Raw genomic sequence first — 25,253 nt, 5'->3', positions numbered from 1 at the left:
ATATGGAAACAACCTACATGTCCATCAGTGGCTGAATGGATAAAGAAAATGTGGTGTGTATATATATATATATACAATGTAATATTATTCAGGCATGAGAAAGAAGGAAATCTTGCCATTGGTGACAACATGGGTGGAACTTGAGGGCATTTTGCTAAGTGAGGTAAGTCACGTGAAGAAAGATAAATACTTTAAAATCTCACTTGGGGCGCCTGGGTGGCGCAGTCGGTTAAGCGGCCGACTTCAGCCAGGTCACGATCTCGCGGTCCGTGAGTTCGAGCCCCGCGTCGGGCTCTGGGCTGATGGCTCAGAGCCTGGAGCCTGTTTCCGATTCTGTGTCTCCCTCTCTCTCTGCCCCTCCCCCGTTCATGTTCTGTCTCTCTCTGTCCCAAAAATAAATAAACGTTGAAAAAAAAAATTAAAAAAAAAAATCTCACTTACGTATGGAATCTAAAAACCTCAAACTCATAGAAACAGACAGTGCATTGGTGGTTGCCAAGGGCTGGGGGGTGGGGGAAATGAGGATATGTCGGTCAACTTTCAGTTATAAGATGAATAAATTCAAGGGATCTAACATACATATGGTAACTATAGTTAACAATACTGTATTGTATACTTGAGAGTTGCTATGGGAGTAGAATTATAGTATTCTAACAACAACAAAATGATAATTAAGTGAGGGGAGGGATGTGTTAACAAACCTTATTGTGGTTAAACATTTCACAATATATAGGTATATCAAATCATCATTTTACACCTTAAACTTATTCAAGGTTATATGTCAATTATATCTCATTAAAGCTAGAAAAGACAAAAAAAAATGCATCTGTACCCACATACCCGGAGGTAGAGGACAAAAGCAATCTGAGCACTTGAACACTGGCTTTCTTTGCCACTTCTCTCACCCACAGCCCAAGGAACAGACAGGCCAATAGATCTCACTTGGGCACAGAAGTCCACTCTTCACAATCAAGCTGTGCAAGGGTAAAGTAAACCACTATGGTGGGGATAGCTGGAAAACATGTACCTAGGTGAAAAGCTTTGGAAAATTCACTTGGCCAGCATTTGGTAGAAAAAAAAAAATGTCATCTATTTTGGGGGGAGGGGGCGGGTTTCAGAGATGAATAGTTTAAGAATCCAGTTTAAATATTTTTATTTGTTTGCTTGATTTTCATGCTTTCGGCCTCAAGCAGAAAGCTTTCCCTGGCAACACTGACAAGATTCCTTCTCAAGTTGCTTTCATTGTATCCACATATTCAGCCTAACTTTTCTTATGTCTTTATGGCCGGGTAATATGCTTGCAGCTTAAGTTATTGTTTCTACAAGCACCAAGGTAAAAAATACTAATTTTTTTATTGGTCTTTCTCTCACTTGATCTACAACAGGGGTTAACTTCTCCTTAGCCCTAACCCACACTGGCAAAACTATTCAGTAGGCAAAGTTTGTCTATGAGGTCTTGATCCCTCTCCTTTTGGGGTGCTCATCCCAAGTAACCCATACCGTCAAGAAGACTCATGATTGCTCAGGGTACCCCACCTAATACGGGTGGTCCCCATCTATCTGCCATGCCTCAAAGTGCATCAGTCCTGTGGATGAAGACCCTGCTTTCCTTTAATTAACAATAGTGATGATGGGTTAATGGTTGTTATTTGTTAATTGCCGAGGTTACTCTTACTAGAGAAAAGTAGTATTTTAACCAAAAGGAAGTGCAGGTATCTTGTTACCAGCAGAAATGTTAATAATCAGAACTTCAAGCTCTTGCAGTAATGCGTATGTAGTCACAGCCTAAAGCCCTGAGAGTTGCCCAAACAGTGGTGCATTTCTCACTGACACCAAAATCATCTCATGTGAGTATCTAAAAATGCAGATTCTCGTGTTCTACCCCAGACCTCCAGAATCAGAGTCTCTGTGGTTGGGAACTCAGGATCTGGATTTCAACAATCTTCCTATATCATTGCTGGTACATTGGAGATTGAGAATCTCTGGCATCATAGGAAGAACTCTGGATTCAGAGTCAGCAGGCCTGAATTTTAATCTCTTGTTCAACAAGTACCATGTGGTTCTGAGCAGTCTGTGTCACTCATTTTATGACTTAGTTCCCTACTATCAAATGCAGAGGATAATACCTGCCTTGCCCACCTTATAAGGAAGTCATGAAGCTCAAATAAGTTAAAGCCCCAAAACTGCTGTATAGACTGCAGGGCTGGGAGTAGGGGGGAGGAGTGTGAGACATTTATCCCAGGACACAAAATTTAAGGAGGCACAGAAAAATTCTGTAATCAAGATAAATATTTTAATGCAATATTGTTAAAAATAAGAATTACTGCACCAAATCCATGATGAGCAAAATGTGAACATTGTCAAAAAGACAGGATCGGTGTGTCTGAATTTTCCTTTGGCTTCAAGCTCTAATATGCAATAGCAATGACATCCTTGATGAGCCGATCTTTATTTAAAATGTTGATGTTTTGGGGTGCCTGGGTGGCTCAGTCGGTTGAGCGTCTGACTTGGGCTCAGGTCATGATCTGTCAGTTGAAGAGTTTGAGCCCCGCGTCAGGCTCAGAGCCTGGAGCCTGCCTCGGATTCTGTCTCCCTTTCTCTCCACCCCTTCCCCACTCATGCTCTGTCTCTCTCTGTCTCAAAAATAAATAAACGTTAAAATGTTGATGTTTTGTTCATTGTGGGGACTTTTCGTATTAATTTTGATTTTTAAAAGATACTCCATCAACATATTATTTTCTTGATTACTCAATTAAATTTTGTGCCTGAGGCAAGCACCTCATGGACCTCACTGGTCTCACCCTAGTCTAGGCCTTAGAAGCCAGAATGGGTTGTGCATTTGCAGGTTATTTTTATCCAACTCCCAGTCTTCCAGCTCCAAGTTTCTCTCAAACAGTCGCATGCACGTGTTAACAGATCATCCTGGCATCTTGGCTGAATTCTGACTGAATGGTGGGAACAGGGTCCCAAGAGCAGAGGACAGTGCTCTCAGTGCTTTTCAGGAGGCCTTCCTTCCCAGCGGCACTGGAGAACTCTTTGTTGGGATGTTTGATGTGTGAACCAGTCTAAGTCCAGTAACTAGAAAATATGCCCTTGTTTTGGAGGAATTCTTCCAGCAGTTACACACCCATACCAAGGAAGTTTAGATTTGCAAGTTCTCTCACCCATAGCTTTCTACTTCAGAGGCTGTTGTTACGGATCAAGGGCTGGCTTCCATCCCCTTGAACTGGAGGCAAAAATAAGTGATACCTGGCCTGGATAGCTGGTGACCAGGGATTGGAAAGATAAATAAGGAGCCTGAAGATGAGGGAGTGGTGTCTGTGATCTACTGAGCAGAAAGCAGCCCCCTCCTCTTCATGCTGCTGCTGGTCTCCCACCCCCATCACTCAATTGTAGCAGCTTAAAATCTGGTGATAGGACAGAGGTCAAGGTGGAAGTCTCCAAGGTGGGTGTCTCCTCCTATCAGCCTAAGAGGTCAGGGATAATGTCTTTAACTTCTTTCACAGGACCCTGATATTCATGCAATGTCTGTGATATAGGGATGAAAAGGGAGGGCAGTAATAATATAAAAAGGGAAAAGGCCCAGCATGAGAAACCCAGCTGGGCAAGCCCCCAGGACTCTGGGACCCTAAGAGTAAGCATTAGGCCTCTGCAAAGCAGCAGATATACTTGGAGATGCTTAACTCCACAGCCACAGTTGAGCGAATGTGGTTCTGAGAACAAGAGGATGACAGCCCCCAGAAGGCAAAGAAAGTAAAAAAACAAAAACAAAAACAATTAACTCTTCAAGTCCTTGGCACTAGACTCTGAAACTAGAGACAAATAGTGTTACGTTCTCAGTTGTGTGACCTTTCCATCTGATATTTTCCTTTCTTGCTGCCCTGGTCCCCATGTAGTGATTTGTTTAGGGTAAAATGTTACGCATATCTGAAAAACTTCAGTGGGTGCGGTAGGCCAGATAATGCCCCATGAAAATATTCAGGTCCTAATCCCCAGAAACTGTAACTATGTTACCTTACATGGTAAAAGGGATTTTGCAGACGTGATTAAGTTAAGGATAAGGAGATGAGTAAATCATCTTTAGTTTCTTGGTTAGCCACTTCTGTTTTCCCTTTGCTTTGCTTTTCCTTTTTGCTTGCACTTTTTTGTCTGAAGATTTATCCTTTCCAGCTGCATTTTTTTTTTTTTCTATGTTGCCACTTTTGCAGAAGCAAGTTTAGCTGACAACTTTGCTCATCTCCTCTTGGGCCTCTCTGCCACCACCTGTTCGGTGGGGCCGACCTTCCACTTTGGCATCTTGTCAGCAGGTAGTACACAGGCTGGGTGCCTGTAGGCTGCAGCACAGGACAGCCTTTGCAAAGCTGGACTGCGTGGCTCTGCCACCCCTGTCACCACCAGCCAGGTCTTTATAAGAGGGCGGCAGGAGAATCTGAGTGAGTGGGAGGAGATGTGAAGACAGAAGCAAGAGGCTGGACTGATGCACTGGAAGGAACCTCTAAAAGCTGAAAAAGTCAAGGAAATGACTTCTCCCCTGAAGCCTTGCGGAGGAGTGCAGCCCTGCTCACACCTTTATTTTAAGTTCTGATGTCCAGAACCGTTAAGACAATATATCTGCATTGCATGAAGCCACTAGTTTGTGGTAATTTGTTACAATAGCAGTTGAAAACTAATACAGTGGGTAATTGGTTAACACTAGTCATTCTGATTTTTTTTTTAATTGTACCTAGATTTAAGCAAGCAATGGTTTTTGCCTTGGGAATAATTTGGTAATATAGACTCAATATTGGCAGAATATTTATTTTCCTTTGTACCTGGAGGACCTCAAAGTTTGTAGGGGCTGAACATGGCATAGCGATCAAGCCTAACACTTCGGCAGAACACAGGATGATGCTATATGCAGTTAGGCACCTAATGCATGCTTTTTTGTCAGTCATAATAAAAATAACAACTGATTACGGCTCAACTGATCTTTGCCAAAGGAGCAAAAGCAATACAATGGAGCAAAGATAGTCTTTCCAACAAATGGTGCTAGAACAATTGACATCCACATGCAAGAAAATGAATCTAGACAAAGACCTTACACCCTTCACAAGAACTAATTCAAATTGTATCACAGGCCTAAATGTAAAACACAAAAATATAAAATTCCTAAAAGATACTATAGGAGAAAACCTAGGTGACCTAGAGTTTGATGATGACTTTTTAGATCTACTACCAAAGATAAAATCCACAAAAGTAAGAATTGATATGGTAGACTTCATTAAAATTAAAAACTTCTGCTCTGAGAGTGACAACATCAAGAGAATGAGTAGATTAGCCACAGACTGGGAGAAAATATTTGCAGAAGACATAGTTGATAAAGAACTGTTATCCAAAATATACAAAGAACTCTTAAATGTCAACAATAAGAAAACAAACAACCCAATTAAGAAAATGGGCCAGAGATGATAACAAATACCTTAACAAAGTCGATAAACAGATGACAAATAAGCATATGAAAAGATACTCAATATCATATGTCATCAGTGAAATGCAAATTAAAACAACAATGATTAGGGGCACCTGGGTGGCTCAGTTGGTTGAATGTCCGACTTTGGCTTAGGTCCTGATCTTGTGGTTCATGAGTTCAAACCCCACATTAGGCTCTGTGCTGACAGCTCAGAGCCTGGAGCCTGCTTCGGATTGTGTCTACTCTCTCTCTGCCCCTCCCCTGCCTGCACCCTCTCTTTCTCTCAAAAATAAATAAACATTTAAAAAAATTGAAACGATGAGATACCACGACACACCTATTGGAATGGCCAAAATCCAAAACACAGACAACAACTAAATGCTGATGAGGATGCGCAGCAACACTCATTCACTGCTGGAAGGAATGCAAAATGGGCCAGCCACTTTGGAACATAGACTGGCGGTTTCTTACAAAACTAAACTTACTCTTACCATATGATCCAGCGATTGTGCTCCTTAGTACTTAGCCAAAGAAGTCGAAAACTTGTCTACACAAACACCTGCATAAGGATGTCTATAGCAGTTTTATTCCAGTTTCCAAAACTTAGAAACAACCGAAATGTCCTTCAGTAAATGAAAAAAGGGGATACATAAATTTAAAAAGGTGATGCATTCAGACAAGGGATAATTATTCAAATAGTACTAAAATGAAATGAAATACCACGCCATGGAAAGACATGAAGGAAACTTAAATGCATATTATTAAGTGAAAGAAGCCAATCTGAAAAGGCCACATACCGTAGGATTCCAACTACATGACATTCTGGAAAAGACCAAAATGTGGGGACAGTAAAACGTTCAACGCTTGCCAGAGGCAGGCACTTAAGGACGATAAATAGGTGGAGAACAGAATTTTTAGGGCAGTGAAACTATGGACTTGGGGTAATTATAATATGTCAGTGTAGATTCATCAGTTGTAACAAATGTATCACTCTGATGAGGGATGTTATTAATGGGAGAGGTTGTTCATGTCAGGGAGCAGGTGTCACATAGAAAATCTCTCTACCCTCTGCTTAATTTTGCTGTGAACATAAAACTGCTCTAAAAATATAAAGTCTTTATTTGAAAAATTGGGGAGTAAATAGGATTGTCCTTATATGGTTATTGATCAAAGAAAAATAATGAATATTCAAATATCAAATTCAAATGAAGCTTCAAATTCACATTTCAATGTCAGTTTTCAAATAAAATAACAAGTATGAAGTCATGACATCCTTGGTAAATTTTAGCTCCTCAAACTAGCACAAGGGAAAGAAACGAAGCCATGACATCCTCCTAAGCTGTTTCTAGGACTGTATTATCTCTAAACTGTTTAAAATGTTTATTTATTTATTTAATTTATTTTTTTAATGTTTATTTATTTTTGAGAGAGAGAGAGAGACAGAATATGAGTGGGGAAGGGACAGAGAGAGAGGGAGACACAGAATCCCAAGCAGGGTCCAGGCTCTGAGCTGTCAGCACAGAGCCCGACACCAGGCTGGAACTCACGAACTGTGAGACATGACCAGAGCCGAAGTCAGACACTTAACCACCTGAGCCACCCAGGCACCCCATGTGTTATCCCTAAAAGGTCCAACTTACCATTGTAAGTTTCTGCTAAAGATTAATAGCTCATCTGGAAAACAGACTAGTCCATTCTCTCCTTCTATTAATTCTTCTTGCTTAGCATTTGTCCTCCAGTCATCTCTTTGCTTAGAACAAAGCCAGACAGCTTGTGTGTAAGCTATCCATCATCAGGACAGAACCTGTTTCATAATTCTTAAATGCCCTCTGCTGTGTCTAACACTGTGCTTTGAATTTTATTTCTGGATTTTTATTTATTTAATTGCTTTGACTGGTGTCTTAAGTTTAATTTCTGTACTGTACTCACCAAAATGATAAAGAGATCATTCCACCAACTCTGAGGGTGTGAAATTCCACGATGGGGGCAAGTGCTTACAGTATTTAAAGAATGTTGGGGCGCCTGGGTGGCGCAGTCGGTTAAGCGTCCGACTTCAGCCAGGTCACGATCTCGCGGTCCTTGAGTTCGAGCCCCGCGTCAGGCTCTGGGCTGATGGCTCGGAGACTGGAGCCTGTTTCCGATTCTGTGTCTCCCTCTCTCTCTCTGCCCCTCCCCCGTTCATGCTCTGTCTCTCTCTCTGTTCCAAAAATAAATAAACGTTGAAAAAAAAATTAAAAAAAAAAAAAAAAAGAATGCAGAAGCTATTCTTCTGGTAACTTCTCATATGTGAAAACAAAGTATAGGAAATAACTGGAAGGAAATGTTACAAAATGTTAGCAGTAGCTTCTCCTGGAGAGTCTGATTATAGCTGATATATATAGAACCTCCCTCAGACCTAACTAAGCAGGAGGTATTTTAGAGTGGTCCGCATATCACAATTACACACAAATAAATTTATTAAAAATACATGGGTGCCCCTATCACTGAGGATCTGGTGCTCAAGCTGGCACAGCACAGCCCATAACTCTTAACATCCACCTTCATGGCCCCACTGTTCAGGCCCCAGGGAAATGCATTTTCACATCTCTCACCCTGTATCACTGAAAGAAAAGGTGGCGGGGATTGAAAGCTATGAAGGATCATGGGTTATGATGCTGACATTGCTTTGGAATGCTTGGGGGATGTGAGAGGAAAAGAGCTGGGTTACAAGGAAAGTCAAGCTTGTGAATTACTCCTCTAAGGTAACAAAGTATTATTTCTCATAATGCCAAGAATTCTTCTGACTTCTCTTGTTTTAATTTCTGGCTCCCATGGTATTCAATTAGCACAATATTTCACAAAAGCTGTAAATGGTGGCTTAAGAACATTTTGCAATTTTAACATTTCATATTACTCTTAAATTTGCCTTCATGTATCATGCATGTGTCATGGTACCAATGCTCTATATTGGCAACTAGATGGACAATAGAATGTTCAAAATGTGAATAGTTTTATTTTTATAAAAATAATAAGATTGAATTTAAATGTTAATATAGTCAATACAATTTTGTCATCTATTAATTATAATTTGTATTTTACCTTTTAAAGTTAGTAGACAATTCTGAATATTTTTAAAGAAAAATTTTTAGAAACATATAAAATAAATTTTAAATTTAATTTATATGTTCTCATAAATATGTTCAATTGTGTATACTTTGAATACAATTATAATTTTTGAAACACTTTAGACCAGCACCATGAGTTGAAAACTCATGGTATCTTATCTTGAATATAACAACAAAATCAATGATTTTGCTGAAATAAAAGCAAAAAAATTAATTTTATGGAACGAATACATAATCTAGAAATTATATTAATCTTTATCACTCCTTCAACTATCACCAACCTAGTGACAGATGAGTTGGATATGTACAATAATAATTAAATTTAATAGATTGATATTTTGCCAGACCTCACATACATTAAAACCATAGACTTATACATATGCTTTGGTTTTTATCATTGTGAAAGTATATTTGTCAAGATAGGAGGATATAATACGTTTTCTTTACCAGTTTGTATGAAATCCCATCCAAGGCGTCAAAAAAAATCCCTTTGGGTCTATGACTGAGGGAGTGTCCATTCAGTCCCCCATGCCATACAAGATATAGATTAAAGCCATGATGGATTGTCCTCAAATGGGAATATCCCTGGCCTGTGGCAGAACAGGAAGAAGGTGGTCTGGAGTAAGTGACCGATTCACCCTGAAACGGTGGTTTCACCAAAACAGAGACTTCCCAGCAGCTCCAGACCAGGATTATAAAATGTGTTAGGAGCCAGATCCACTGGGAGAGGGCCACTTATTTCCCCAGACTGACATGATAAGAACGATTCACAGAAAGATAAAAACCTGGGGGAAATTGATCCCCACAAATAATGTGTCTTGCGGTGAGCTTCCTTCAGTTGTTTCCTTCGCCCCAACACTCTGATATGTTTAAGATAAAAAGTGCTTGAACTTGACAGACAGCTAAGAGAGTACCGATTGTCTCAAGAGCAGAGATTCTTTGGAAATGATAAGGTGCAAACACTGTCAAATGGCTCCCTTTGCATTGCCCTGCAATCTCCAGCCATAAAGGCTGCCGGGACCAGCGGGGGCAAAGCTCTCAGCCATCCCCCAAACACCAGGCTCCAGCTATCTGAGGGCTCCCTGGACTACATAATGACAGAGGCCTACTAAACAGCCTGGCCCTGGGATGTGTTTGTTGGGGGAATACTGGTCCCGGTAGACAGAGGGAGAAGTGACCCTTAGAGGATGCTGTGTGGTCCTGGTGGGGAAGGCTAGTAAGCAAGGTAGCCCCAAGATGAAGCCAGCTGGGAGCCTCCTGCTCTTCATCTCTCCTTTCTTGTTTAGCTGGGAAGCAGGTTCACTGCTGAAGCCAGGTCTGGACCCATGGATCTGTGTCTTCTGGGACCAAGCTGCCGGAAAATATGTCCCTTGAGAGAAATGATAGATTTTCGGCACTCCTCAGGATTCCAGGTTGTATGTAAGGTGTCAGTACAACCTGAGGGGATTCTTGTCTCATGAGCCCAGACAGAATTTGGTCTTAGAGGCTAGCATTAAGGAAGAGGACAGGAGTATTGGACTAAGGACTGAATGTTGCTTATCCCTCATAGTGGCTCATACACTTGAGAAAGCCTGCCAGCCTCTACCCTGAAGCACCGTATATGTATCTTCATGAAATATCTGGGTATTGGTACCTTTGTTGTTCAAATTCTTCATCCCTGCACCTATTTAACAAATATTTGTTTAGAGTCAGTTATGTGCCAGAAGATTGAAACACAGTAATGTGAATAAGCACAATATTGTTGAGCCCCTTGGATTTCTTTAGAAATGTCATTCTCAGGGCACCTGGGTGGCTTAGCCGGTTGAGCGTCTGACTTTGACTCAGACCATGATTTCACGGTTCATGAGTTCAACCCCCTCATTGGGCTCTGTGCTGACAGCTCAGAGCCTGAAACCTGCTTCAGATTCTGTCTCTCCCCTCTGCCCCTCCCCACTGGCGCGAGTGCGTGCTCTCAAAAATAAGTAAACATTTAAAAAGTTTTTAAAAAGCAGAAGCGCATTTTTATCTAGATGGAGTAGTTAAGGTATAATTTGGTTTGAAGGGGGAGGGAAGGCTTAACCTCTCTATGCCCCAGCTCATCAAATCTATTAATTTAGTATTGTAAATTTTAATATGGAAGTACTGTCTGTCAGGATCCTCTAACTTGTGTTACTGTTTTAATCTAATCCTTCTGGAGCAGCGGTCCCCAGCAAAGGAGGCCTTCACAAGTGAGTGTGTTTGAGCAGTGTTCCCCCAAGGGAAAGAAGGAGACTGTGAGGATAAGGTGTGAGCAAACCCACTTTTGATGATGTATTTTCTTGGGCAGGGTTCACCAAGAAATAAAACCAGTTCTTTGCAAATGTCCTCAGTTTCGATGTTACAAAATGCACTCTACAGTGCACATTTTCCTCCTGAGAGGCTCAGTCTGGCCCTGTGCATCCTTTGCCCACACATTTGCTCTGTGCCTTCTTTCCCTGCGCAGCCCCAATTCTTGTTCTTGACACTCTGTATACACCAAAGGCCAGTAGATTTCCCAGCGGTACTGCTTTCTGATAGTAATGATAGAATAAATAAATAAAAATTTACAGCTAATTTCTACTTTGCTTTTGTGTGCCAAGTACTTTTCTATTTCACTTATCTTCACCATCTATCATTTTCCTGATGAGACACTGCCGTAAGGAGACTGGTCCAAAATCACATCGCGAGAACACAGTAGAAAGCAGAGCCAAATCTGTTTGATCCTCAACCTGTGGTCTAGATCAGAACACTGTGTGCCTCCTCTCAGCCCCTCCAACTCCATCGTGTCCCCTTTTTCATTCCTTATATCATTGATCTGTCTCCTATTTGGTTTCTTTAAACCCATTACAGTCTTTTGTCCATTTTCGAAGTGTCTTCAGGGAACCAACCTTGACAGCATTGATTTTTATTTTCTATTTTCTTAATTTCACCCTATATTATTTTTTCCATCTATTTTCTTTTTTATTTTGCTGTACTTTTTAACTTCTCCTGTCTGGTGATTAGTCCATCCATCTTTAGCTTTTGTCAATACAGGCCTTTAGGGAATACATTTCTCTCTAAGTACAACTTTTCCACAAGGTTTGATATTAGTATTTTAAATGATTCAGTTCTGAGTAGCTTCTAGTCTCCAATATATTAGTTCTCTGATGCATATGTTATATGAATTGCTTTTTAACTTACAAGTGTACATTTTGTCTTTCCTATGTCAATTTCTAACTTGATTATACTATGATCAAAGAGTACTAACTGTCTGATACTAGTCCTTCCTGTTCCTGCTCATGGTCACTCTTCAACATCTCCTGTGTGCTTGGAAAGAATGTGTATTTGCCAACCGTGTAGCATGGTGTTCTATATAAATTTATTCTATCAAATGTGTCAATGTGTTGTTCAGTTCTTCTACATTGTGACTTTTTATTTTTTTATCTGTCAGTTGCTGCAATAGTTGTGTGTATTACATCTCTCACTGTGGTGGTGAATTTAATAATTTCTCTTTTTCATTGCATAAAAAGTTCCTTTCAATGAAATGAGACTGTATTTCTAGGTCTAGATATATCTGAAATGGGTACAACTTCCTAGTGAGTTGCATCAGTAATCATCACATAACAACTACCTTCAATAATACCTTTTTTTTTTCCTGATTTAAATTTTTTTTTTCAACGTTTATTTATTTTTTGGGACAGAGAGAGACAGAGCATGAATGGGGGAGGGGCAGAGAGAGAGAGACACACAGAATCGGAAACAGGCTCCAGGTTCTGAGCCATCAGCCCAGAGCCAGACGCGGGGCTCGAACTCACGGACCGCGAGATCGTGACCTGGCTGAAGTCGGACGCTTAACCGACTGCGCCACCCAGGCGCCCCCAATAATACCTTTTTTTAAACACTTAAGGCCTATGATGTCTGATATTAATATTACACTTGTCTTCTCTTAAGCAGTATTTGTCTGGTATATCTCCCTCTATTCTTTAACTTTCAACATTTCTGGTGAAATGTCTCTATGTTATAGGAGTGCTTTTGGGAATGCATTACTGAACTGGGTTTTATATTTTAATTCAGTATAATAGGAGAGTCTAACCTATTTACACTTATTTTGACTTGTAATGTATTTAGACCATCTTCTCATTTGTTCCTTCTTATCATATTTTTCTGATGTTGTTTTCTCCTTTTGTATCTAAGTTTAAATTTTTTTTCCATTTAATTTTTTCTATTGTTGTAAAAATTGTACATTTGTTTTATATTATTTTAGTAATTTTACAAATATTAACATGAATAATTTAAGCCAAATGTAATATCTTTGTTTTTTTCAGAATACAAATCCTAATAATGCTTCCATTCCTGACTCACACCACCTCACACACAAATGATATGCAGTTGTTATTACCTTATTTCTTTAGCTCTACATGTTAAACATTTATTATCATCTTGTATAGTTGATATTTATTTAGATATGTTGACATGTTTGCATTTTCTTTGCTTAACGTGTCTTCTTTTAGGCTTTCATTTGAGGCAGTCTTCTGCTTATGAATTTTTAGAAGCTATCTTGTATGACCTTTACCTAGAACAGAGAAAAAGTTACGCAAGTTTACTCACTTTCTTCTTCTAAGGAATGTTTTCTCTATTCTTTACCCAATTTTAAGAGGTCCATACTTTATACAGTTGGTATCTGATCATACCTTCCACCTTAGGTGTGCTCTTGACTTTGTCACTTGCCCCCCATTACAGCCCTTGGAAAACTAAGCTCTAGGCTTCCGGGCAACTACCTACATCCCTCACCTCTCTGGACTTCTATTTCCCTCTAAGAATTTCCTTTATGGTTTGGCCAGTTTAGCTATGCATTTAAAATTATTTTCTTTTTAATAATGGCCACCAGAAATAGGTAACAATCAAGTTACAGATGGAGAAATTACAATGCAAAAAGAGATCCAACTTGATTTAGGATCACACAGCATACCTATGTCATGGATCTTGCAATTTACTTATGTTGTACCAATCTTGATGCATTCCAGAGTCATCTCGACAGTACCTATGAAATGTGAGACCATTTGACGTTGGTGGGTACTTTTCCTGCAGGAGTTGTATCGCCTACTACAAATCAATTACTTAGGATGAAATGGTATGTGTATGTGTGTGTGTGTGTGTGTGTGTGTGTGTGTGTGTGTGAAAGAGAGAGACAGAGAGACAGAGAGAGAGACAGAGACAGAGAGGAAGTGTGCATTATCCTAGAGATCTTTTTCTTCTTAGCATTTAGTTTACTGACTAGTGTTTGACTGAACAGGAAGCATAATTTTCAATCTGCAAATAAAACTTTCATTCAGCAGACATTTTGCAAGCACTCAGGTTACAAAAATGGCTAAAACATTATTTCCCTTGAAAAACGCTGTGTACTGAAAGAGAACACATTAACAATTATATTGCAATGTGATTAGAGCTATAATATTAAAATATATCAAGTACTGTGAGAATAAAGTGGACAAGGAGTTATAATGGGGTGAGAAGGGAACACAGAAATCTTCACGGAGTCCTGAAGGCCACATTGGTCCAGATGGGGATGGGGAGGGAAATCAGGGCAGAAGGCATGGAAAAACACACCTTATTCCTGAAATGCAAATAGTTCTACATGGCTTAGGTAGAAAGTAAAATGGAGGGCATTCAGGTTAAGAGTAGTTCTTGTGGAAAGCAGTACAGACAGAAAAACCTAAGTTTTGGTTAGGAGATGGTAAGAAAACTCAGTTCATCTAGAGAAAATGGTTTGGGGAGAAATGTAAAGTTAAAAAGATGTTAGAAAGATAGAAGATACCATATTGCACATGATTATTGACAAAGAATAAAGATGCAAAATCTCCTGTGTCACAGATTTACTATTTAGACTAATGTTTCCAAATGTTAATGTACATACAAATTTGCCTTGGGTCTTATTAAAATGCAGATTCTGATTCAGTAGGTCTGAATAGGGCCTGAGACCCTGCGTGTCTAACAAGCTCTCAAGTGATGCTGAGGCTGCTAATCCATAGACCCCACTTTGAATAGCAAGTATTAGAATATACCATGGTTTGGCCCAAGTCACTTATATAATTTTAAAGGTAGGTTCTAGTGCTATCCGTCCAAACTCATGGCATATTACTAATATTTTCTAATAACATATTTTTAAAGCTTCATATGAGATGTTCCATATATATTTTATTGCATTTAAACTTTAGAGGTAGAGGAGAAGAAAAATAACTCCTGTATATCTTTCTCTTCTTTCAGGATGCATATGCTTCTGGGATCTCATTTCTTCTTTTACCAAATGCAAAATCTCTTCCAAAAGCATATTTATTAACTTAAGATTTCTCATTTTATGAATACTTTATGTCTATACCAGATAGTCCCTTTAACAAAGAAGTCTTAAAACTAACTAGAAATTGGGGCACTGGGGTAGCTCAATTGGTTCAGAGTCTGAGTCTTGGTATTGGCTCAGGTCATGATCTCACAATTTTGTGAGTTCAAGCCCCGTGTTGGGCTCTGTGCTGACAGTGCACAGCCTGCTTGGGATTTTCTGTCCCTCTCTCTCTCTGCCCCTCCCCCCCTCGCACTGTCTGTGTCTCTCTAACAATGAATAAATAACCTTAAAAAAAACTAACTAGAAATTTATTGAAATCTGTAACTAGATCTCAGAGAATTTTATATGTCCCACAGAACCTAGCATAGGATTTTGTACTCAGTGCATGCTCATCTGTCTATTGAATAATCCACATATACCCTAAGTTGTTTCACAAGAATTTCATGACTACATGGAAATAGATTGTACACATGATCTTTTTGCCTCACATTCATGTAAATTTTGCATTTCAAAATACTGGGCTTCCTTCACTTCCAATGTGAGTTTTGCACACAGTCTATAAATCTTGCTGTTAAGACATTTTCCTTCATTATCCTAAATTTATCTTAATTTCAATCCAATTAAAAACTGTTTACTAGAGTTTCCCCCCCGTATAATTGAGCACAGTATAGTTGATTTTTTAACTGTAAACATACATCTGTGAATAATTCCTAAATGCCACAGTGTATGGGAGATCCTGCAGCATAATGGAAGTAATTTATTTCCAAATTGCTCCCATTTCTCTTATGACTTGTTTGCAAAGCTTTAATAAAATCAAGTCCAGCAGGTATGACAAGAGGTTGACCTCGTTTCCTAAGCATTATGCATGCTGCCCACACAAAAGACTCTTAAGGGCCTTACATAGCCCATAAATTCATACATCCCAAAATTTGTGTCCTGAGTTAGTGATCACAGCCAAGGGTAGTGGCAGTACAGCATGGTACTTAGAAGCAGGGAATCCAAAATCAGACTTGTGAGGTTCACATGCCATCTCCACCACTCTCCAGTTGTGTGACTTAATTTTTTTTTAATTTTTTTATGTTTATTTATTTTTGAGAGAGAGAGAGAGAGAGTGTGTGAGTGGGGGAGAGGCAGAGAGAGAGGGAGACACAGAATGAGAAGCAGCTCCAGGCTCTGAGCTGTCCGCACAGAGCCCAACACGGGACTGAAACTCATGAACCGTGAGATCATGACCTGAGCTGAAGTCAGACACTTAACTGACTAAACCACCCAGGCGCCCCTCCAGTGGTGTGTCTTTCAGCAAGTTATTGAACCTTTCTCAGTCTTAGTTACCTCATCTGTCAAGGAGGATAATAACAATATCCACTTCGCAGCATTATTGTGAGGATTAAATGAGTTGGTGCATGTAAAGAATGAGAAATGTCTATTAGTAGCCAACCCCTATAGCAACCAAGTTCCATCCAGGCAGCAGATGGAGTTGCCACACAGACAGTAAAAATCAAACATAAATATCTACCAAATGATTATGCAATCATATCTACATGGTGTGATTATCCTGATTACCTTAGTGGTCTAATGTCATTGACTAGCAGAGTCAAAAAACCCCATTTTTCAGCAAAGAACCTTTCAGCAAAGAACCTGTTTAGTTCCTAAACAAGCTAACTGTGGTACTCTGTGTCTCAACAGATCTGCATTTTCCATAGACAAATTAAGCAATGTGCCAGTTTGATCTGATTCATCAAATTGGTGTTGAGCTTCCACTTTGTGCAAGGCACTAAGTTAAGATGTGTGGAAGGATAGAGAGATGAATATTGATGCCTATTAAAATGCCTTTCCAGGTGCCAGGCACTGAGCTAGGTGATGAAGATATAAAAGAGAGCAAGGTACATACAGTTTCTGTCCTTGGGGAGTTTCTAGTTTAGAGGGTGAAAAAAAAAATAAAAAATTATAATAAAGTCTGCATGCTGTACTGGGGAAGACAAAGTGTTATGTGAGAGAAGAGTGAGGTAAGGAGGAGGTCAGGGATGATGTCCAGATGGAAGTGGCATCTAAGTTGAGAACAAAGCATGACTAGGAATTGCCCAGGTGAAAAGATAGGGGGCGTACCAGGGAACAGCATAGGCAAAGGCTCAGAAATAAAGAAGGGCCCAGCAGTCTTCACTGGAGAAACTAACAGGAGTTAAGTATCTCTGGAGTGTATAATCCAAGAGTTAGAAGAGAGAGATGCTGGTAGAACCTTGTAAGCCATGGTAAAGAGTTTGGATTTTATGTTAAGGGCAAAGGAAAAATATTAACAGTTTTAAGCAGGGAAACGAGATGTTCAGATAAATAGGCATTTTAGAAAAAGGCCTCTGGGGCGCCTGGGTGGCTCAGTGGGTTGGGCATCCGACTTCAGCTCAGGTCATGATCTCGCAGTTCATGAGTTCGGGCCCCGCATCAGGCTCTGTGCTGACAGCTCAGAGCCTGGAGCCTGCTTCAGATTCTGTGTCTCCCTCTCTCTCTGCCCCTCCCCTGTTCACATTTTCTCTCTCTCTCTCTCTCTTTCTCTTTCAAAAATACATAAACATTAAAAAAAATCTCTCTGACTGCAGAGTAAGGAATGAATGGACAAGGCTTGAGTCAGGAAAATCAATTAAATTGTTATGATGATAAAAGCAAGACCTGGTTGTGGCCTAGACTCAGATAGCACTGTGGAAATAGAAAGTAGTGAATGGTTTCAGGTGATATCAAGAGAGAATCAGTAAGAGTTCATGATTGATGAGACATAATGAGTGGAAGAGAAGAAAGACTCAAAGGCGACTTTGAGATGAGATAGATGGAGGACACACAGTAGAGATCAAAGCTTCCTGTTCCCCGTCGTGTGCAGTAGGAATTAGGACACAATGTGATCACGGACCTGACAGAGATGCAAACATGCAAGAAAAGTGTCAACAAATAATTGTTTAGGGACAAGGGTCTTGGAAACATCTTCAAGGTTAGGAGGCATTGGAATTGGATTACATTTAGCAGGGACTATTAGTTTGGAAAGCTCAGAGATATTTTCATTCTTCAGTGATGTCAGTCCTATAGCTTGGATCCTTTGCAGTGGCCAGAGGCCTCAGGGCAGGCCAGGCTTTCATGAAAAAGCACTGACAGTCAAAAGTCAGAGGTACCTCGATCTCGTCATCAGGACCTGGAATTCCTGCCTGAAAACGTCTGTGGCTCCATGTAGCATTTCTCAAGCTGCAGTTATCTGAGGTCGTGTCCAGGTCTTTGTCAGCTGTGGAATTGCTGCTCTAAAAGCGTGCTTAGCAAAAGCCTTTCCAAAGTTGTCGGAAACAAATCACTCTCCCTACCCCCCTTAATATTTCTTTTTTTTTTTTTAAGACAAAAGCCAAATTTTGATGAAATTTTCAAGGCTTTGCATACCAGATTCTGTCCTGGTGTGGATGTTAATGTAACATCAGATCTCCAAGAAATAAGCATTGCTCTCAACCTGGAATCTGAACACTGACCCTTTCTGCTTCAGCCCTGCAAACCTGAGCTCTGCAATCAGAACTTTCAGCAGCACTGTGAGGGCTCAGAGAGGAGTTATCCGGCCTTTTAAATTGCTAGCCCAGCACATGTGGGATACATCTTTAACCACAAAATATGTTTTCTTTAAGGCCTTTCCTCAATTGTGAAAACTTAAATTTAATAAGGACTGAGGAAGCCTATAAATCAAACACAATAAAATATTAAATTATGCACCTTACTCCAAGTGGGGTGCATATATTTTATCATTGAAAAGTATGGGTCTGGGTATTCTGGAAATTCTGATTTCTTGGGCAGTCTGGGGGTTGGGGAACAAAGCTGCATTAGTTTTCAATTTATAGAACATGATGTTAGTGATTACATTAACTTAATCTAATATTATTTCCCATATTTAAAGACAGAATGAGAACCTTGTGTTTAGATTGTTGTTGGCTTTAAAAACATAAATGCGAATGTACATGTGTGAGTGTGTGTGTATGTGTGTGCATACATAAAGAAATAAGGGCCTGGCTGGCTTTCCATATAATGGGCTGAGTTATTAGTACAGCTGCACATTCTGTGTCTCAGGGGATTAGAAGTGCAGCCTGAAATCTCATTTAATTACAGAACATTGACTACCATGGACCTCTTGCATCTGGACCCAGGAATAATAGAGAGAATTTTCTTTGAATGGTTTGTAGTGTTCAGGATAGAAACACATGTAGCTCAATTTCTTACATTTGGTTAGGAACAAAAAGCAAAAGTTCACAGATGGTTAGCTCAGCCTATGAAATAATTTTACTAAAGTTCCTTGACTCTCTTCTTTGGAGGCTTAAAAAAATGCAGTGCTATTCTCTTTTAGGTATGGAGATAAAAGGACACAAAATTCCTCAGTTGACCTGTAAATGAGTGTAACAATAATACTTATGTAGCAGGTTATCATGGGGACGACACCTTTTCAGGTAATGAAAAGGAAGGACGCCACAAAATAGCAAGTGCTATTCAATGTTGGTTAAACACTACTTTACTCGTTCATTCCTTTATGCATTCAGTAAAAACTTTTGAGCACCCACAAGTTACCAAGAACTACTTCAGATGAGGGAAATAGAGTAGTGAATATGAAAGACATGATTTCAGCTCTAAGGCAGTTTACATTTTGATGGGGATAAGAGATGATAGGATTCTAGAGAGTAATAAATTCTGTGCAAAATATGAAGCAGGATAAAGAGATAATCAGCAGCTGTGGGGTTCCTTTGGGAAAGACCCTTTGTAAAAGTAACATTTGAACTAGAGACTGAGTGAATTAAATGACAAGAATCCAGCCACTGGCAGAACATTCCAGACATAGAGAAAAACAAACACAACAGCCCTACGCTGGGCCCATTTGAGGACAAGAGAAGACCACAGTGGCCAGACGATACTAGGCAGGACGGTGGTACAAAGTGAGTCTTGAGGGAAAGGCAGTGGCCCAGCAAGTAGGGGCAGCCTTGTAGGCCTTTCTGGAGTTTGGACTTTATCATCAGAGTTTTGGGAAGGTATTGGAGGATTGAAGCAGGTAAGGGACATGTTCTGGATTGCATTTGAAAAAGAAAATCATTCTGGCTACTGTGTGGAAAATGGATGAGAGGTGGGGTGGGGGATGGCCAGAGTTGTAATGGAGACACCAATTAACAGGCTATTATAAGAGCCAGAGTGAGAAGAATGATGGCTGCATGCTGATGGTTACATGGAGACAGAGGAAAACAGGCATCCCAGTGGGTACATCAAGCAAGAAGCTGCATCTGTGACTGGAGTTCAGGGGACAGATCTTAGAATTGTGAACATGAGGGTCATCAGCAAACCGAAGATTGATAAAGTCTTGGGGACTGATTGTCACATGGAGAGATGATAAAAGGAGGAAAAATGGGCAGCGATGTACTTGGGAATCCCCAAAAATATAGTGGAGGAGGAAAAGCCAGCAAAGGAGTGACCAATAAACAAGGCAGGGAAAAGTGTGTTGTTCTGATAGCCAGAAGAAAGGATTATGAGAAGGAAGTGTGGTCTATGAACCAAGTGCAGTTGAAATGAAGACGAAGATAAGTATTGGAAAAACTCAATGGATGTGATGACCTTGACAAGGGGACTAAAACCTGATTACAGTAAGCTGCAGACTTGAACCTGAGCGATGTGGAGAACAATTTTAGGCCACCCTTCTGCAAAGTTTTATAGGAAGGATCAAAGAAATGAGACTTGGGTCAAAAAACATTTCCTTTAGTACCTAATACTAGGTACTAGCTACCATTTTTTACCCACTCACTATGTACCAAGCACTATGTGCTTTATATCACTGACATCTTAATCCTTAAAATTCTGTCAGATAGATTTTATCATTTACTTTTACATGAGTCAACTGAGGCAGAGAGAGAGAACTGGCCCAAGACCTTGCAACTAGTAATAAAAAAAAAAAGAACATTGGAACTCAGATCTCTCTTATGTTAAGGCCCCTGGTTTTTCCATGAAACCGTAATGGCTGATGACACATTGGCTAGTGTGTGTCAGTGTGTGTGCGCGTGTGTGTGTATGTGTATATGAGTGTGCACGCTCCAAGTGTGGGTGTATTTGGGTATCAGTGGTCACACAGGTCCTGGATTGCAGACAGTATGAATGAAGCAAGCTCAGGGGGACAGGAACCAGCAGCTGTCACTGCTGTTCTCAGGCATTTTTACTCTATTCTTTTTACACCTTCTCTACCTCTTCTTCTTTTTTATTTTCCTTTCTCTCTCTCTCTGGATTTAGCCTTATAGTTTTTTGATTGTCTGTTTGGTCTTCTTTTCTCCCCTTTCATCTTTCTCTTTGTGTGGGACCAGGCTCCCTGCCTTCGTTTCTTCCAGAGTTACTTCAACAAACAAATCAAAGCACACCTGGTTGAAGGTCCAAACACTCCACCACTACAAGCAAGGAGGAGCTTTGCAGAGGACTGACCAGTGGGATAGAGCAGCCAAAACGCAACAACAGAGTGCGCTCAACACACTCCAAAAACACTTCCTGAAGTGCCAGGCCCTGTGCCATGTATGACCCCTTTTTAAAAGAGTAGTACTCACAGGTGCAGGACACATAACAAGCTATTAAAATATGCAAAAGACAGAAACTTACCCAAATTAACAAAACAGAAGAATTCTCCCCAAAAGAAAATTCAGGAAGAAATCACAGTCAGAGAATTGCTCAAAACAGATATAAACAATATATCTGAATAAGAATTTAGAATAATAGTCCTAAGACAAATAGCTGGGCTCGAAAAAAGCATAGAAGACAGCAGAGAATCTATTGCTGCAGAAACTGCAATGAATCCATGCATACACTCTTACCCATATTCTCCAGCAGAATGTGTACACACCGGAAGCTGAGGATATTGACTCGATATGTTAACTAATATATTCTTCGTCTGTATGAAACATATCTGATACCCACTCACACTGGTCAGTGATCTCACGTAACTGGAGCTTCAGAGGTGAGGCAGGCCTCTGGATGATATGAACCGTGGCTCATCAAGGAGCCCTCCTCCTTCCTTCTCTGTGCTCTGCAGCCCTCAGCACTGGCTTCGTCTTCATGCACACTGGATACCTTCTGGTGTAAACATGCCATATGTTCCATTGTTTAAATCCAGAACAGATAGGAAAACCTCTTTTCAAGCATAGAGTGTAACTATGCTCTACTCGAGACAACTACAACCATGTTCATCCTTTTATCAGTCATTGGAGAGTTGTAAGACAGTGACTGGCTTAGATGAACCGGAACCTTTCTTTGGAGCTCAGGCTCAAGGATAAACTGTCAAAATCTGGCTCTATTTGGAAACAATAGGAGATAGATATTGGATACAGAATGCCCAGGGTCTGCCTGTAGCTGCAAACCTGTGTAAGTAATCTGTGAAGGGCCACTTTACATGTGCCCACCCCACAGGATCTTAGGAAGCACAGCAACACAGGCTGGGGAGTTACTAAAAACTTTGCCATATTCCTTTATAATGTTTCTGAAAAAGGAATTCTGCCATATTCCTGAATTTGTTCTTATTGGCTATTTTCTTCCACTCTAAGATCTGCAAAATTAACTAAATCTACCCTTGTCATTTTGTCCTTTTCTGTCTTGTGGAACAACTTCCCCTTCCAAAGCTAGTCCTTAAATTTATGCTTTGACCTTCTAACTAATCCACGGCAACCACTCTTACCAGTTACCCACAGCCTCCTTGCTGTGATTCAGTGGATGGGTTCTATCCTTAGCTTATTTGATCTCCATGAACATCTTTGTCCTTCCTGAAATACTTTTTTCCATTGACTTCCCTAACACTACACTCTCCTGGTTTTCCTACTGCATCTCTGTCCTTCCCTCAGAGTATCTTCCTCTACCTACCCAATAAGTGTTCTACTATGAATCTCCATCCTTGGTTATCTTCTCACTTTACATAGATCTGCTGAGTAATTCACCCATTCCTGTAATCTCAACCACCATAAATATCAGTGCTCCTAAACCCTTTTGGTTCATGGGCCCCTTTGAGAGTCTTATGAAAATTCTGGACCTTGTCTCTAAGAAAAAATGTGCAGGAACACCTAGGTGGCTCAGTTGGTTAAGCATCCAGCTGTTGATTTTGGCTCAGGTCATGATCCCAGGGTTGTGGGACTGGGCTCCACACTCAGGGTAGAGCCTGCTTTAGATTCTCTCTCTAAAAGAAAAAAGAAAAAGAAAAAATATGCATAACCACAATTTTTTCCACACCATTTTAAGAGGTTCATGCTTCAGCCCATTAATGGATTTTTTCAAAAGGTAAATCCTGATCTACACCACCAACAATCCCGAACCTTTGTCTCTATCCATCTCTCTTGGTCAAGACTCATCTATCAAATTACCTAGTTGATATCTCTAATTGAATATTCCACCAGAACCACATATTCAACAAGTTTAAGACCTACTATCTTCTTCTTACCCTAAGCCTGACCCTTACAGATTTAATATTTTTATCCTCCAATAAGATTTTATATTTTTCCTTGTTGGGTCTTGTGCAATTCTTGTTAAGTTTATTCGCAGATATTCTGGAAGTGCTTATATTCTGGAATGACATATATTTACCATTTCTATTTTTAGGTACTTACTGCTAGCACAAAATAAAAGCTATTTTTGTATATTTATCAAATATTCAGGCACCTTATTAAATTTTGCTAGCCTTTTCATTATAGTCTCTTGGATTTTCTAAATATAAATTCAAAGAATTGGTAAAAAAAAAAGACTTTATTTTCCTTTTCTAATGTTTTTGCTGATTATTTAATGTTGTGATCTTACTGCATTTGCTATTCTTGCTACTGAAAGTGTGGAATCAATAGAATGAGCATCATCTAGGAGCTTGTGAAACGAGGAAGCATCTCAGCCCCATCTACAGACCTACTGAGTCAGAAGCTGCATTTTTAAAAGATACCTAGATGACTCATGTACAGTAAAGTTTGGGCAACACTCTTACATAATATTCAAGCATTATTGAATAATAATGATGATAGCAGGTAGCATTATCTAGTTACTAATTTTAATTGAAATAGGCTCTATGTTTCATCATTTAAATGATCTTGGTAAATAATTTTTGTAACACAAAAATAAATTCCTTCTCTTGCTATTTTAGAATTTTTTATTTAGAATGACTGCCTAATGTTATCAACTTTTATATAAATGATAATAGCCTTTCTACTTTAATTCTATTAGTTTAATATAATTAATCATATCAACAAATGGTGCAGTTCGTTATACCAACAAAGTAAATGTATCTTTTGACAATTACTTGATCTTATTTCCTAATACTTTAATTTTTTCTACATCCGTAAACAATTAGTCTCTAGTTTTCTTTATTGGTTTGAGGTATTAAATTATAGCTGATTTTATAAAATAATTTGGGGACTATCTTTACCATCTTTGTCAATAGACTGGCACAGTGGTTGACAAACCTAGTTTGCACAATATAATTACCTGGGGAGCTTTAGAGAAATATTAATTTTCAGGCTCTGGCTCCTAGAGGTTCTAATTTGAGTAGTCTGGGACTCACCAGAAAACAGTAATTTTTAATTAAATTAAATTAATAGTAATAATAATAACAATAACAATAATAACAGCTCCACAGGTAATTCTAATGAGTTTCTAGGACTGAGGAATATTGGTCTAGAATCCTTTAAATAACTTCAGAAGTTGAAATGCAATTTAACCATTATCTTGTCAATGGACGCTATTTAGTCGCCTTCTCAATTTCTTCTATGGTAATTGTTCCATTAAAGTTTACCATTTCTTTAGGAATGAATTTTAATAAACTATATTTTGCTCTTTATTAGGTTAAGGGCATTTCCTTCTATTCCCATTTTGCTGAGAGTTTTTATTATGAGTGGCTATTCAATTTTGTCAAATGCTTTTTCTGCATCTATTGAGATGACGATGCATTTTTCTCCTTCAGTTTGTTAATATGGTGAATTACATTGATTGATTGTGAAATGTTAAAGCAGCCTCTCATGCCTAAGATAAATCACACTTGATTGTGAGATGTTATCCTTTTTTATGTATTGCTGGATTCTATTTGTTAATATTTTGTTGAGGGGGGAAAAGACAGAAGCTCACCTTTACTGGTCATTCCTCACTTTCCTTCCTATAGGTCTGTTATTGTTTACTTCTCAAATTCTTCAGATAGGTGTACTCTATCCAGATTTTGTACTCTATCCAGATTTTCAGTTGGAATCACTGGAAGAGATAGGTTGTGGCAGGTTTACTCCATCTTTACTCACACCAGAAGTCTGTCACTCTTTTTGTGTATTTTTTATAAACAGTACCCCAATCTGTTAGTCTGTTTTTAAATGGGAAAATCCAGCCAATTTACTCACATGGCTCACATTCTTGATTT

The sequence above is a fragment of the Lynx canadensis genome, chromosome A2 (assembly GCF_007474595.2).
Source record: "Lynx canadensis isolate LIC74 chromosome A2, mLynCan4.pri.v2, whole genome shotgun sequence".
Classification (NCBI taxonomy): Eukaryota; Metazoa; Chordata; class Mammalia; order Carnivora; family Felidae; genus Lynx; species Lynx canadensis.
Note: the sequence above shows the minus strand (reverse complement) of the source record.